Genomic DNA, 13,076 nt, shown 5'->3' with positions numbered 1-13,076 from the left:
AAAATATTTATGTACAAAAGAATAAATTAAAAATAAAATGGTCCAAAATCCTGAAAAATGAATAAGAATAGAAATAAAAGGTGTAATTATATATAATTATGATTTGGTCAGTGTTGATTAGCAGCAATCTGACAGCTTTTACTGATTGCTTAAATTAATCAATCACTGCAGTGAAAGATAAAGCATTTCTTAATATATTTTGATTCAGCAAAGCATCATTAGACATTGATAGAGTCAAATTACTTAAGCAGATAAACTGAAGGAAGGGCTTCTTCTTTTTGCTGTTAAAGCTGGCTATAGTTCATGAAGAAATGGTCTAAGAACACTCTTATCAAGTAGAAACTTGGAGAGGAATTTGGCCTAAACTAATAGAGTTGACAAAACATTGAAGGATATAAAATAAAGGTTGATCAGAGTCTTTCCAATGGGCAAAATGAATGGGGTTGAAAAAATCATCAAAGGCTTTCATTTCTGCCAATGGTGCTTCCCAAATTAATAACCTTTGGTTTACCAAAGACAGCTTTTTCTTTCTTGAAGTTAGCTCCAATCCGAGTATATATGCTCTTTGGCTTTGTTTGGGACGGCTTTCTTACTGCTTCTTAAACAGTTTTTTTTAATAAAAATTTTAATTTTTGTACTAAAAAATTATTTTAAGAAATTTGGCCTAAACTAATAGAGTTGACAAAACATTGAAGGATATAAAATAAAGGTTGATCAGAGTCTTTCCAATGGGCAAAATGAATGGGGTTGAAAAAATCATCAAAGGCTTTCATTTCTGCCAATGGTGCTTCCCAAATTAATAACCTTTGGTTTACCAAAGACAGCTTTTTCTTTCTTGAAGTTAGCTCCAATCCGAGTATGCTCTTTGGCTTTGTTTGGGACGGCTTTCTTACTGCTTCTTAAACAGTTTTTTTTTATAAAAATTTTAATTTTTGTACTAAAAAATTGCTTTAAGAAGCAGTAAGAAAGGTGTCCTTCAAATAGCTTTCTTTTTATTTTTTAAAGCAGCATTTTAGTACAAAAAAATTTAAACTAAAAATTTTTATACTAAAACTAAAATGCTACTTTAGAAAGCAATAAAAAATTTATCGCAAGCAAAACCTTAATATTATATAATTCTCCTTTTTGAAGTGGTCATAGGTTATGCAAAATTATTTTGAGGCTTGCTATTTGGTTCAATGGTCTTAGAAGAAAGTTGTTTTTGAGGCTTTTTAGCTATGTCATTTGATTCTGCCTCTTGGCAATTTTAAAGGCTTCTTATTGTCAAAAGATTTTTGGTTGAAACAGTATATTATTTTATTTTTATATCTTAAAAAATAAACAGCATCTTATTTGACTTCGATGCTTCTGATCAAATATTTGGGGTTTTCTCTTTATTTTGGAAGACCTTTTATCATTAATAAGATCAAGATAAAATGCCTATTGGAAATCCAAATTTTTTCAAAAACTAGAGATTGACTATTACAAATTCTATCCTCACTTCAACTCTTATATGCTTCCTCTTTGTTTCTTGTCCTACAACAATATGTGACAGATCTCATTATGGGTAAAAATTAAGTGAAATTATTCTGTACGGTCACCAAGACGCTGTCTAGAGTTGGATCAAGACGCACCACATAACTTTTTAATTGTATGTCAATGTCATATACCTTTGTGTATTGAATGACATGACACATTCTAATTCGCCTTCGAACCTTTATATCCGGTGTCCGTATTCGTCCGGACACCAATCCAGATGCGCCGCGTCACCAAAATGCACCGAGACCCAGTGCATTCAGGTGACGTGACACGTCTGGATTTGGTGTCCAGACATCTAGTGACCGAACATAATAATTCACCGGATGATAAAGAGCTCTTCTTGTTAAATGATAAATGTTGATTCCCCTACATCTAAGGGTAGGCTGAGTATTATCAACCTTGCAAGCATAACTTTATGCTAAATTTTGAAATTAAATTTAATATCTTTGATGAGATTGCAAGTTAAAAAAAAAAAAAAAAAAAAATTCAAGTACCCTTATCCTCTAAAAGGCACAAATCAAATTTAGTTTGATGTCAAGTTCATAAGTAGAAATGTATAACTCCATTCAAAAATCCCCTTACAAATATTCTTTACAATAATTAATAATTATAATATTACCGTGCTACATTAATTCATTAAATAGCAATTGAATCTTAATTTTCACATGAAATAGGCATGGGTGATTTTAGCGTGTTAAGCAAAGCCTATTTAATCAATACAAAAATTATATTTTGATCTGAGAATAAAATGCCAAAAGGTAAGAGGATTGTACTCAAACTTCAAATGAAATAATGAATTAATAAATAGATCAAATGGGAAGAGAGACATAAGAATTGCATGGCCCAATGATGACCTATGCCATAGGATAGAGGAATTGGTCTTGACATATTTAAAAATTTTATTTAGGCCGGATTTAGACGATTTTCTTATTTCTTTTTAAAGTAGCTTTTTAACACAATTTATTTGAGATAAAAATTTATGTACTAAAAAACTGCTTTATAAAGCGGTAAGAAAGCCTCCAAATGAAGCCTTAGGCTTCGTTTGGGAAGACTTTCGTGTTATTTCTTAAAGCAACTTTTTAGTACAAAAATTAAAAATTTTATACTGAAAAGCTGCTTTAAGTAGAAAGAAAATCGTCCCAAACAAAACCTTAATATAGGAACACAAAGCCACATCCCATCAAGAGGCCTAAAGCTTATATTGTTAACAATATGTATAATACTTCCAATAGATCCAAACCCAAAAAAAAAAATAGACAAGGGGTGGCTTTCCATTGCTACAATGGTTGAGAATTTCACTCTCTTTCGGAAGATTGTAAATTCAAAGTCATATATCTGTGAACTTTTCGTTCAATATTCTGAAAACAAAGAAACAATAGTCATGATTCCAGTTCTTAAGATATAAGTAACCTTGCATTCAATAAAGGCCGCATAAAATGCCAAAAAGAATGAGAACAGCCCTTCACAAAAATAAACATGAAATCTATTGCTTTGACAAACTTCAGAAATGCAGCACAAAATGTCAAAAATGGGAAGCAAAAATGAATACAGCCTTTCACAAAGTTCATTTAAGAAGTTCCCCAGACATGGTTGTACAGGTTCAATTCGACATAAAATCTTATATATTTTAGAACAGATAAGAAACCAAAAGCTATTGCAGTCTCTGTTATGTACAAAAATCCGTTTCAAATCCTTATAATTGGCTTTACTTATGAAACAAGAATAATGAGAGGATTATCAACAGTGACAAATGTCTTTACAGCCCTAGAAACAAATTGGCAAACATAATTGACCTGCCACCAAGCAGAAAGGCAAAGAGAAGTAGATAGATCTAAAGATCTGGTAACAAAACTTACAGCAACCTATAAGAGGCTCATGTGAACGAATGAGAACAAACATAGCAGTGAAAAGTTGTTACCTGAACGCCAAGCAATTACCGAAAAGAATATGTGGCCCTTGCTATTCCATTTTTGTCTCAGATGATCTGTATAGGTAGGAGGGTTCACAATTTTTTATCAGACCGGCCAAGATTAAGATTGAACCATTTCTTCTTGTTTGATTTGTCCTTGCCATCCAAACTTCCATCCTCTGACTGGCTATCTATACTGATGTCATCAGTGCGAGTTCTACTGCTACTGCTACTGCCACCATTGATGGTTGCAGTTGAGTTGGCGACTGTGCGCATTGTCGTGAATGAGGAATGTATTTGGTCCCTCTGGTTAAGTAAATCATCGACCTATATTTTAAGGAAAAAATTTAATACAGTATATTAGAAAGTTATAGATTTGTATAAATTAATGACTCGACATGAAATTCCTAAGAGAAGAGTGGAAAATTATTCAATTTCCCAGCATACATCACATGATAAAAATGACAACATATATATGAGTGGAAGCTAAAGCATTCATTTAATACTCAAAAACATCAAAAGCTAAGATCAAAAGTAATCTAAAATTTTATTCCCTCATTATCGCATCTCATTAAATTAGTTAAATTTTGTTATGATTATCTTTTAAAGACAATCTATTGTTATTTTCATATAATACATGCTTCATGATTGTAAAATTGACATGTGATAGTGACCTGAAAATTTGCAAAGGGCAATCCAAGAAACATATGAAAATTATAATAATAACTAAAAAAAATTCATTTATAAATATATCCTATTAAAAAATCCAAAATAATCAAATTGCATCCAGTCTGGTATCCCGAATGTCCCTTCTCCAACTGTTCACTCGATCGCACTTTCAATCAACTGCGGTTCTTATTTTTCGCTCTTGATCACGCTCTCACAAAGCCCATCATGTGATTCACTTCTCCTGCGAGCCCTCTCTCCCATTCAAGCAACAAACATCAACATGCTCCACTCTCCTCAATACTTCACAAGCCAACTATTCCCATTCTTGAATTCTCTCGTGCACTTTCTCCAAGGAAGCACGAACATGTTCAAGCACCTTTCATGTATATGTTGGACACGACACATCTCCAACATGTCTCTACCACGCCCTAACACATGTCTAACATGCTCAAAATTATGTCAAAAGCATTTTGAGACAAAATTAGATTCTTATATGGGTTAAACATGACCTGACACAAGCCAAATATGCACAAACACTTAAGCATAAGGGACGACTCGCCTGTAAGATATAAATACAAGTGCGAAATTTGTGATAATTAATGAAAATTCAAGAATACTAATATTTTAGTGTTGCTATCAAATGACAATCATCACATGTTATAAAGAATTTCATTTATTATTATAAGTGTTTATTTTTCATTTATTATTATTATTATCAAGTAATAGAAAGTGCTTGCAAAAATTTAGGAAAAGCCTTAGCTGAAATCTGATTTCTACAATTTCAGATAAAACACACAAACACTTTTTTTTATTGAAAGTTTTCCAAAACAAAAGACAAGATATAAGTGAATCTTCAATTGGAGAAGAAGATCCAGCTCTCCCAAATCTCTAGCCGTCAGCTAGAGCCCAAACACCCTAAGAACAATCTAATTTCAGCAAAACAACCTCGCCCTAACACTATGAAAATCACCTATTTAAAACAAACAATAAACAACAAATACCCAAACATCGCTTCCCCCAATTCCCTCCTATTTCCTTAATTATTTTCCTCCCAAATCAACCCTCAAATCAGCCCATAAATCTGCCCTCTTCAATGATGAAATATTTTCTAATTATCGCCTCAAAATCAGCCCCTAAATATGTCCTCTTCAATTAGGAAACATTTCCTAATTAATCCTCTCCAAATCATCCCCCAAATTTGCCCACTTCAATTAGCAAATATTTTCTAATTAATCCGCTCTAAATCAGCCCAAATATGCTCTCTTCAATTAGGAAACATCTCCTAATTAATTCCTTTTGATTAAAAACCTTCCTAAACAATTCCCTCTTTATTAGAAAATTTCCTAATTCTCTCCCGATCAAATCAACCAGACTACCAATACTCCCCTCCTAAAGTGTCATCTTGTCCTCAAGGTGGAATGAAGGAAACTGCTGCTAAAGCACTTGATTAATAGTACTGGACTGAAAAATTAACTAACATTGGGCCGAATGATCCTTGACTCCAGCATCTCCTTGATCAATCTCTCGATCTCATCCTTCATCCTTGGAGATAAAAATACGGATGACACTGATAGGTGAGACTACTTCCTTCAAGATAATACCATGCTCCTGCTCCCTCGAAGGTGTGGCAAACCCTGAGGCGGATAAGAAATCTCACTGAACTGTTGAATCAATAGCTACACTGAAAGAGGAATGTCTCCACCCTCTTCCAATCTAATCCCCTTCAGCCTATGAAGTTCCACCAGATAACATTCCCCATCTCCTGTATGATCATCACCATAGTTTTAAGTGATACCATGACTTTTGTGAGCCATGCATCTCCCATGATCACTACTCTTCTCCCTTCCACCATCAACTCCATCGTCAATGCTCCCCAGTTGACCTTGGTGCCCCCAAGGTCTGCAGCCACTTCATCCCTAGGATGGCATCAGTGCTCCTTAACTCCAATGGGATAAAATCTTCCCTCACTTGAACCCCCGATATAGTTAACACAACTCCACAAACTTATCCCCTGAACCGTTTCCACCTTTCTTGTACCTATCATCACACCATAAGACCCTGTATCCATCAATGTCACCCCCAATTTGCCCATGACCTAGTTAGAGAAGACATAGTGGGTAGTCTCACTATCAATCATCACCATTACCTCCATGTCTGCTATTTCCACCTTCACCTTCATGGCATGATTCCGAGTGAATACTACCATTGAGTTCAGGGAGACCTTTGCCACATCCACATGCAGCTTGACCTCCACCTCTCTCTACTTCACTCTTACCTCCCTCAGTTTCCTTGTCATCACAGACGATGAGAAACTGAAGAGTTCAGTCTCTACACTTGTGCCCTGAAGTATACTTCTCATCACATCGGAAGCATAGTCCCTTCGCCCTCTTCTCCTGCATCTCCATCTCAATTAGTCTTTTGAAGTTCCCCCCACTTCCTCCTCCTACTGGCTTCTTCTCCCTGGGAGTCTCACGAATGTTGCCCGATACAGGCCCTTTGGGTGCTAAAAAAGTAGTCATCCTATAAAAGCCACCTGAACTACTGCCTTTGGATCCCCTCTCCTGATACTTCTGAACCTCCACTAGTTGTGTCAGCTCCATAGCTTCTCCCAAGTCACGAGGCCTCATTACTCTAATCGTTACCATGATCTCTGGTGTCAATCCCTTCAAGAAGTTCCCCTCTAGCACTGTCTCAGAAATGCGGTCCAATCAGGTAGCAAGGTACTCGAACCTCTCTCAGTATTCTATCACTGAACCTTCCTGTGTCAAGGCGAAGAACTGCTCGTAGAAGTCTCCTCCCCTGCCGGTTAGGAATCGTTCTAACAGTCAAATCCTTGAACTCCCTCCAATTCGGTATGGGTTATCGCATCTCTCTCCACTAGCACCAAGACAACGCCTTCCCTTACAAACATAAGCCAGCTACCGTCAATTTTTCCTCCTCCGTCAACCCATTAACGAGGAAATACCTTTCCACCTTGTAGATCCACCAACGTGCATCCTCCCCTTCAAAAATAGGCATCTTCAACTTTCGTATCTTTAGATCTCCTCCATTTTCCCTGAATCCTCCACAATTTCTCCTTTCCCAAGTTTTTGATCCTCCCCAAGTGTCCCGATCCTCCCTTCCACGCTCATACCCATACCCTCTTCACTTTCTCTTCTCCTCCCCAGCACCCCTCCCACCATAATCCCCATCTTTTCTATCCCAATTAGCACCCCTTATTTCATACCCCCACATAACCACACTCTTCATACCTCCTACCTCTCTCCTCAATGATCTCCACATCATTTCCCTCAACGAATTTCAAAATTTGTATTTCTCCCTACAGAAACCCTTGCCTCCGATGCCCCCGTTTGATTTTGATTTTCCAATATCTTTTTCACCATCTCGTGGAGATCTAAAACTTGGCCTTCCATGGCTGAATTCTATCATCCACTATTGCTTTCATTTGGCTCATCTCCCCTTCAAGGCGTTCTTCCAACATATCCACTTTCTTGACTGCCATCAATATCCAGATCTTTGTAGACTCAAAAATATGGATCTTGACACCAAAAAACAGCAAACAATCCCTCTTCCGGCCAAAAAATAGCTACTGGTTTTCATAGAAATAGCTCAAAAACAATCCCAAAATCTGCTCTGATGCCAATTTGATAGGAAGTGCTTGCGAAAATTTAGGAAAAGCCTTAGCTAAAATCTGATTTCAGCAATTTCAGAAAACCAATGCTAAGAAAATCAAGAATAAAACACATGAACACTTTTTTATTGAAAGTTTTATGAAAGAAAAGACAAGATACAAGTGAATCTTCAATTAGAGAGGAAGATCTGGCTTTACCAAATCTCTAACCGTTGGTTAGAGTCCAAATAGCCCAAGAACAATCTAATTTCAGCAAATAACACCTTGCCCTAATCCTAGGAAAATCACCTATTTAAAGAAAACAATAAACAATAAATACCCAAACATCCCTCTCCCAATTACCTCCTATTTCCTTAATTATTTCGCTCCCATATCAGCCCTCAAATCAGCCCATAAATCTGTCGTCTTCAATTAGGAAACATTTCTTAATTAATCCAATCCAATCAGCTCCTATATATGTCCTCTTCAATTAAGAAATATTTCCTAATTAATCCCCTCCAAATCATCCCCTAAATCAGCCCCAAAATCTGCCCTCTTCAATTATGAAATATTTCCTAATTAATCCCCTCTAAATTAGCCCCCAAATATGCTCTCTTAAATTAGAAAACATCTCCTAATTAATTATTTTTAATTAAGAACCTTCTTAAACAACTCCCTATATTATAATTATCAGGTGATGTATTTATTAAAAAAAATATTATAATATTAATAATTAAAAAAAAAACTATAATTGTGTCGATGGTGTATCGTTTTTTACTTATTAAAATTCTGACATATCGGCATGGCCATACATGTTCATCTGCGTTTCTGCTTCATAGACTTTCTCTCACTTGCACCCGCTTTTCTCTCCAAACCATTAATCATACACAATCTCATCTCCTAACACTTCTCACCAAAGACTTCCAAAAACCCACTGCTACCCTAACCGCCCAGCTTGCTCCTAAAGACCTAACCTCCAATCCTAACCTCACCTCACCGGTCCCGCTAGTCTCCAAGTTTTTGAAACTCTCGACAAGACTAAAGCAAAGTCGATGTGACGAAAAGGTCACTGGCAAGGGCACTAACGAGAGCACCACTGTGTGAAGGGGAATAAGGGATCTTGAGACGTGCAAATTTAAGGTTAAATGGTAAAGAGAAGGCATTTAAAATTATGAAGAATTTAAAGTTGTAATTTTTTTTTGTTTATGAGGATTGAAGTCAAATTCTGCTTAAGGACTATAAAAGTTATGCTACCAAAAAGCCACCCAACCTCCAACCTATGCCAGCAAAAATTGTCATTCGACCACCTCTAGACCACCCCCTATCTCTGTCACTCCCTCTCCTTTATATTTTTGTCTATCCCTTTCTCTCAACCACCCTCTCTACAACTCTTTCTTTCTCTCTCTCAATTCTAATCCTAATTATTCGCCTCATCGCCAATACTCGCCTTACAACACAGTATAATGTCAAAAGCATCCTCGCCGATCTGTATAACTACCTGCAAGCATCATTTTGATGCACAGAAACCATGTTACGATGTAATGTTCCTTTGCATATAAAAAAAACATATGCACACTTTTTAAGCATGATGAGTTAAAGACCTATGATATTATCTCAACTCAATGAGAATACTCCATCACGCGTCATACTTATTTTCATGGAGGTATATTAAGTCTAATGCACACTTTTTAAGCGTGGTGGGTTTAAAGTCCTTAGCCATGAGGCCTTAAGACATCGATTATATATGCTTTTAGGCTGGACCAATATTCACCCAAATGCCCCCTGCAAGAGCAAAGCCAAGAGAGTGCAAAATTATTTAGTGAAAATACTAAAAAAAATAAAATGAAAAGAACCTTGACTACAAATGTGATAAAAAAGTATAAAAATAAAAAATAAAAATGAATGAAAACTTAAAATGAGAAGCATGTCTCATTGGAAAGATAAAAAAGAACACAAACTCATGCGTATATGCTCTGATAAACAAACCAGCTCTTAAACCTAAAATTAAAAAATATCGCACACACTAAAAATAGTACAACTTCAAATCCAACTTGCCCTATGAAGCGTACATATGTCTCAAAAGATGTGCAATTATCTTGTAAAGCTCACAATCCTCTTTCAAATTCAAAATCCTTATCATGTAAAGCTTGCAAACCTCTTTCAAATTCAAAATCCTTATCATGCTGAGCTCGCATTCTCAAGTAGGTTGTCTTGATTGCATAGTAGAGTTAAAAGTCCCAAATTTCAAGTTCAATCCTCCACATCCCAAATACTATAATCGTTAAGACTTGAGTCCCATGACAAACACCCATGCAAAAGTTTATAATAATTGCAATCAAATGATGATTTTAAATCTCCTCTAACAATCTAATCAAGAAACTATACATCACCATAGATTGGAACTAAATACCCAATTGTGAATCTCACAATTTTTTTTTTTTTTTCATTTTCTATTGCCTTCAAAGACTCTTATTAAGAAAATTCATTTTCAGAATGTAACCTCTCGAGGTCATCACATCTATGTAGCAAGTCATAAGTTTGGCTCTAAGACAGACCTACTCAATAATTATATGAAATAGTCCAAAGCATTATTAAGAAGCCAATTGATAATTTTTATGTTGGAGTTAAGTCCAATACTTATCAACAGTTATGATAGACCGATGGACTAAATAATGATCATATAACTTAAAAATATGTCAAAATCTAGACAATCTTTATACGACATTTCTAAAACTATAACAAATAAAAATAAGAATAGAAATATTTGAGTAAATTGCATTTTGATCTTAATATTTGAGTGGCATAATGCACTGAATAATTGGATTCTTACCAATTATATTTTCATTCATTATAGATACCCATGATTATTACTTATAATTGTGCTCTCTACTTATTCAGTTATCCAAGCATGCATTTTTTTGGGCTTATTGTACTAAAGCTAATTATGTATGATTATGAATACTTATGTTATTTTAAAATATCAACATAACATGTTATATTACTGCCCACATATTATAAACTCTGTATTTAACTTGTTTATCAGAATGAGCTTTCTATCCCACCAAATATTCTTGTTTCAGGTAAGAAAAAAAAAAGCTGATTGCATCGTGATCAGACTTATCCTTCATCTTTGTATTTTGATGTACCAAAGGCGAACACGTATCATGCATATTAAAGAAATCTAATATGTGATAATTCCTCCATAATGTTGACTAAAAGTTTTATAGTTTCTTTCAATGAATTTAATTATGTGTTTCCATATGAATGATTGAGTTGGATTTTTAGATGATCATGAAAAGATTTTAATTTTTTGAGAAAATCTAGGCAAACAAGTTTTTTAGTCCCTTAATTATGAATAGTAAAATCAAAATAGGTGTGGATTGAACTTGTGTCTAATTGGATTGCCAACCTCTATCATGTTTCCTATTTGAAGGGTCAAAATGGGGATAATCATTCGGATCACAAGGAATCACAATTTCACAAGTCACAAGTTGTAATAACAATCCCAAAAGCGTAAGGGAGCCAAATTCCTCACACCAAATGCGACAACATAGGTATTGGAAATTGCGAGTCACACCCATCAACCAAACCAGCAAAGAATTAAACAATAATTAACCAGGCCAACAGTAGCAATAAACTATGAACCTTAAGGAACCCAAAAAGAAATAGAGAATAAATGCAATAAAAGTAGTGAACCAACCTAATAGCAACAATGAACCAAACTACATAATGAATTCAATTGAACCTGAAGATGGGAGAATAGTTAGCAAGAAAAACCCATTCTCCTCAACATCATCATAGGCATACAACAACAACAAGAAGAATTTATCCCACTAAGTGGGGTCGGCAACATGAATCCTTTTTTCTCCATTATGTCATGTTAAGAGTTAAATTCTCATTTAAATCTAATAAGAAAGGTCATTTCTAATATTTTCTAACCAAGTATTTTTAGGTCTACCTCAACCTTTCTTAAATAAGTCAAATCTAGGACATCTACTTTCCTCACCAAGTCAACGGAAGGCCACCGTTTTATGTGACCAAACCATCTAAGGCCACTCTCTTTAATCTTATCTTCCACTGGAGCTACTTAAACTTTTTCACTTATATGCTCATTTTATATCCTGTCTCTAAGAGTAAAGCCACTCAACCACCTAAGCATACTCATCTATGCAACACTTAACTTAATATTATGCTTCTCTTTTAATGCCTGACATCATAGGCATAGCGAAACTAAAATTAATACTAGAAATTTATTAAAAAAAAACCATTAAAATAAATTGAATAGAAATCAAACTCAAAATTTCAATTTGATTGTTTAATACACACACCTTGCTTTTCAAAAAGATATAAAGTTGAGACATCAAATATGCATGCTTTGTATCAAGAATATGTCTCTTTATGTTCTCTTAGGAAAAGATGGCGCTTACGACAAGAATCCGGCTTCATGGGCTTAAGGTTCCATTTTTCCCTAAGGTAGATTGGATGTTAATGAACCAGATTTCCCATGATAATTACATCGAGATTTATTTAGTTATGGGTTCCTACTTATGAGGGCAAGCCTCCATAGTTAATTACCCCTCCTATCATATAGAAGAGAACCCACGATTAAGGAAGAATTAATTTTTAGATGTGCAAGTGTTTTAATCTTATGAGGGCAAGACCCGATCAAAATCCTATGGTTTCGTCATCCCGGGAATACCGTAGATCTCAGTATACCAACACTAACAATCATTGATCGTAGTGGCCAAAAATCTGATTAGCAATCATGGATTACCTCCTCTCAAGGATCCCGAGAAAACTGAAGTTATTAATGTGGGTTTTAGTGTTATGGCGGTTTGGTTTGGATTGGGGCTTACGGCTCTGCTTGGGAGTTACCCATAGATTTAGGTTTAGGTCGAGGCTTACGACTCCGCTTAAGAGTTGCCCGTAGGTTTTAAGTTTAGGTCGGGGCTTACAACTTCGTTTTGAAGTTGCCCGTAAGTTTTAGGTTTAGCTTAGGGCTGGTTTACTTCACTTGGAAGTTTCCCTAGCATGTTAATTGTAGGACTTACTTCTTTCATTGAAAGTAGCATGTATATTATCAAGGACATGAAATGTCCTAGAAAGTTTCCCCAATACCCTGATTGGCTGCTAAAGCAGGACTTACGGCCTCTATTAGAGGTTGTCTATCAAACTTAGCTTAGTGGAGATTTAGCAGTAGCACTTAGTTTTATACTTTTCATTGTTTCGACACCAATACTAACGTTTTATTTACAACTTTAGCAACTTTACATTAGCACTTTGCTTCTAATATTGTGCATTGTAGTTTTGCCCTAGTAGTAATGTTTGACTATAATACTAGCTCTTTTTACTTGTTTTGTTTTAGTCCTA

General features: G+C 35.3%; 1 long non-coding RNA gene across 2 annotated transcripts; it reads right to left on the bottom strand.

Moving 5' to 3' along the window:
* Positions 1–3,060: 3,060 nt before the first annotated feature.
* On the bottom strand, positions 3,061–10,446 carry LOC110095080. 2 transcript variants are annotated; one of them, XR_003701765.1, is made up of 2 exons: positions 9,392–10,446; positions 3,061–3,754 (listed from the first exon to the last, which is right to left on the bottom strand). It is a non-coding gene; the product is annotated as an uncharacterized LOC110095080 (long non-coding RNA). The 2 variants fall into 2 exon arrangements; XR_003701764.1 differs by having other exon boundaries at positions 9,308–10,441.
* Between the last annotated feature and the right edge of the window lie 2,630 nt (positions 10,447–13,076).

Source organism: Dendrobium catenatum, unplaced genomic scaffold (genome assembly GCF_001605985.2).
Source record: "Dendrobium catenatum unplaced genomic scaffold, ASM160598v2 fragScaff_scaffold_993, whole genome shotgun sequence".
Lineage (NCBI taxonomy): Eukaryota > Viridiplantae > Streptophyta > Magnoliopsida > Asparagales > Orchidaceae > Dendrobium > Dendrobium catenatum.
Note: the sequence above shows the minus strand (reverse complement) of the source record. Positions and strands in the feature narration are given on the sequence as shown.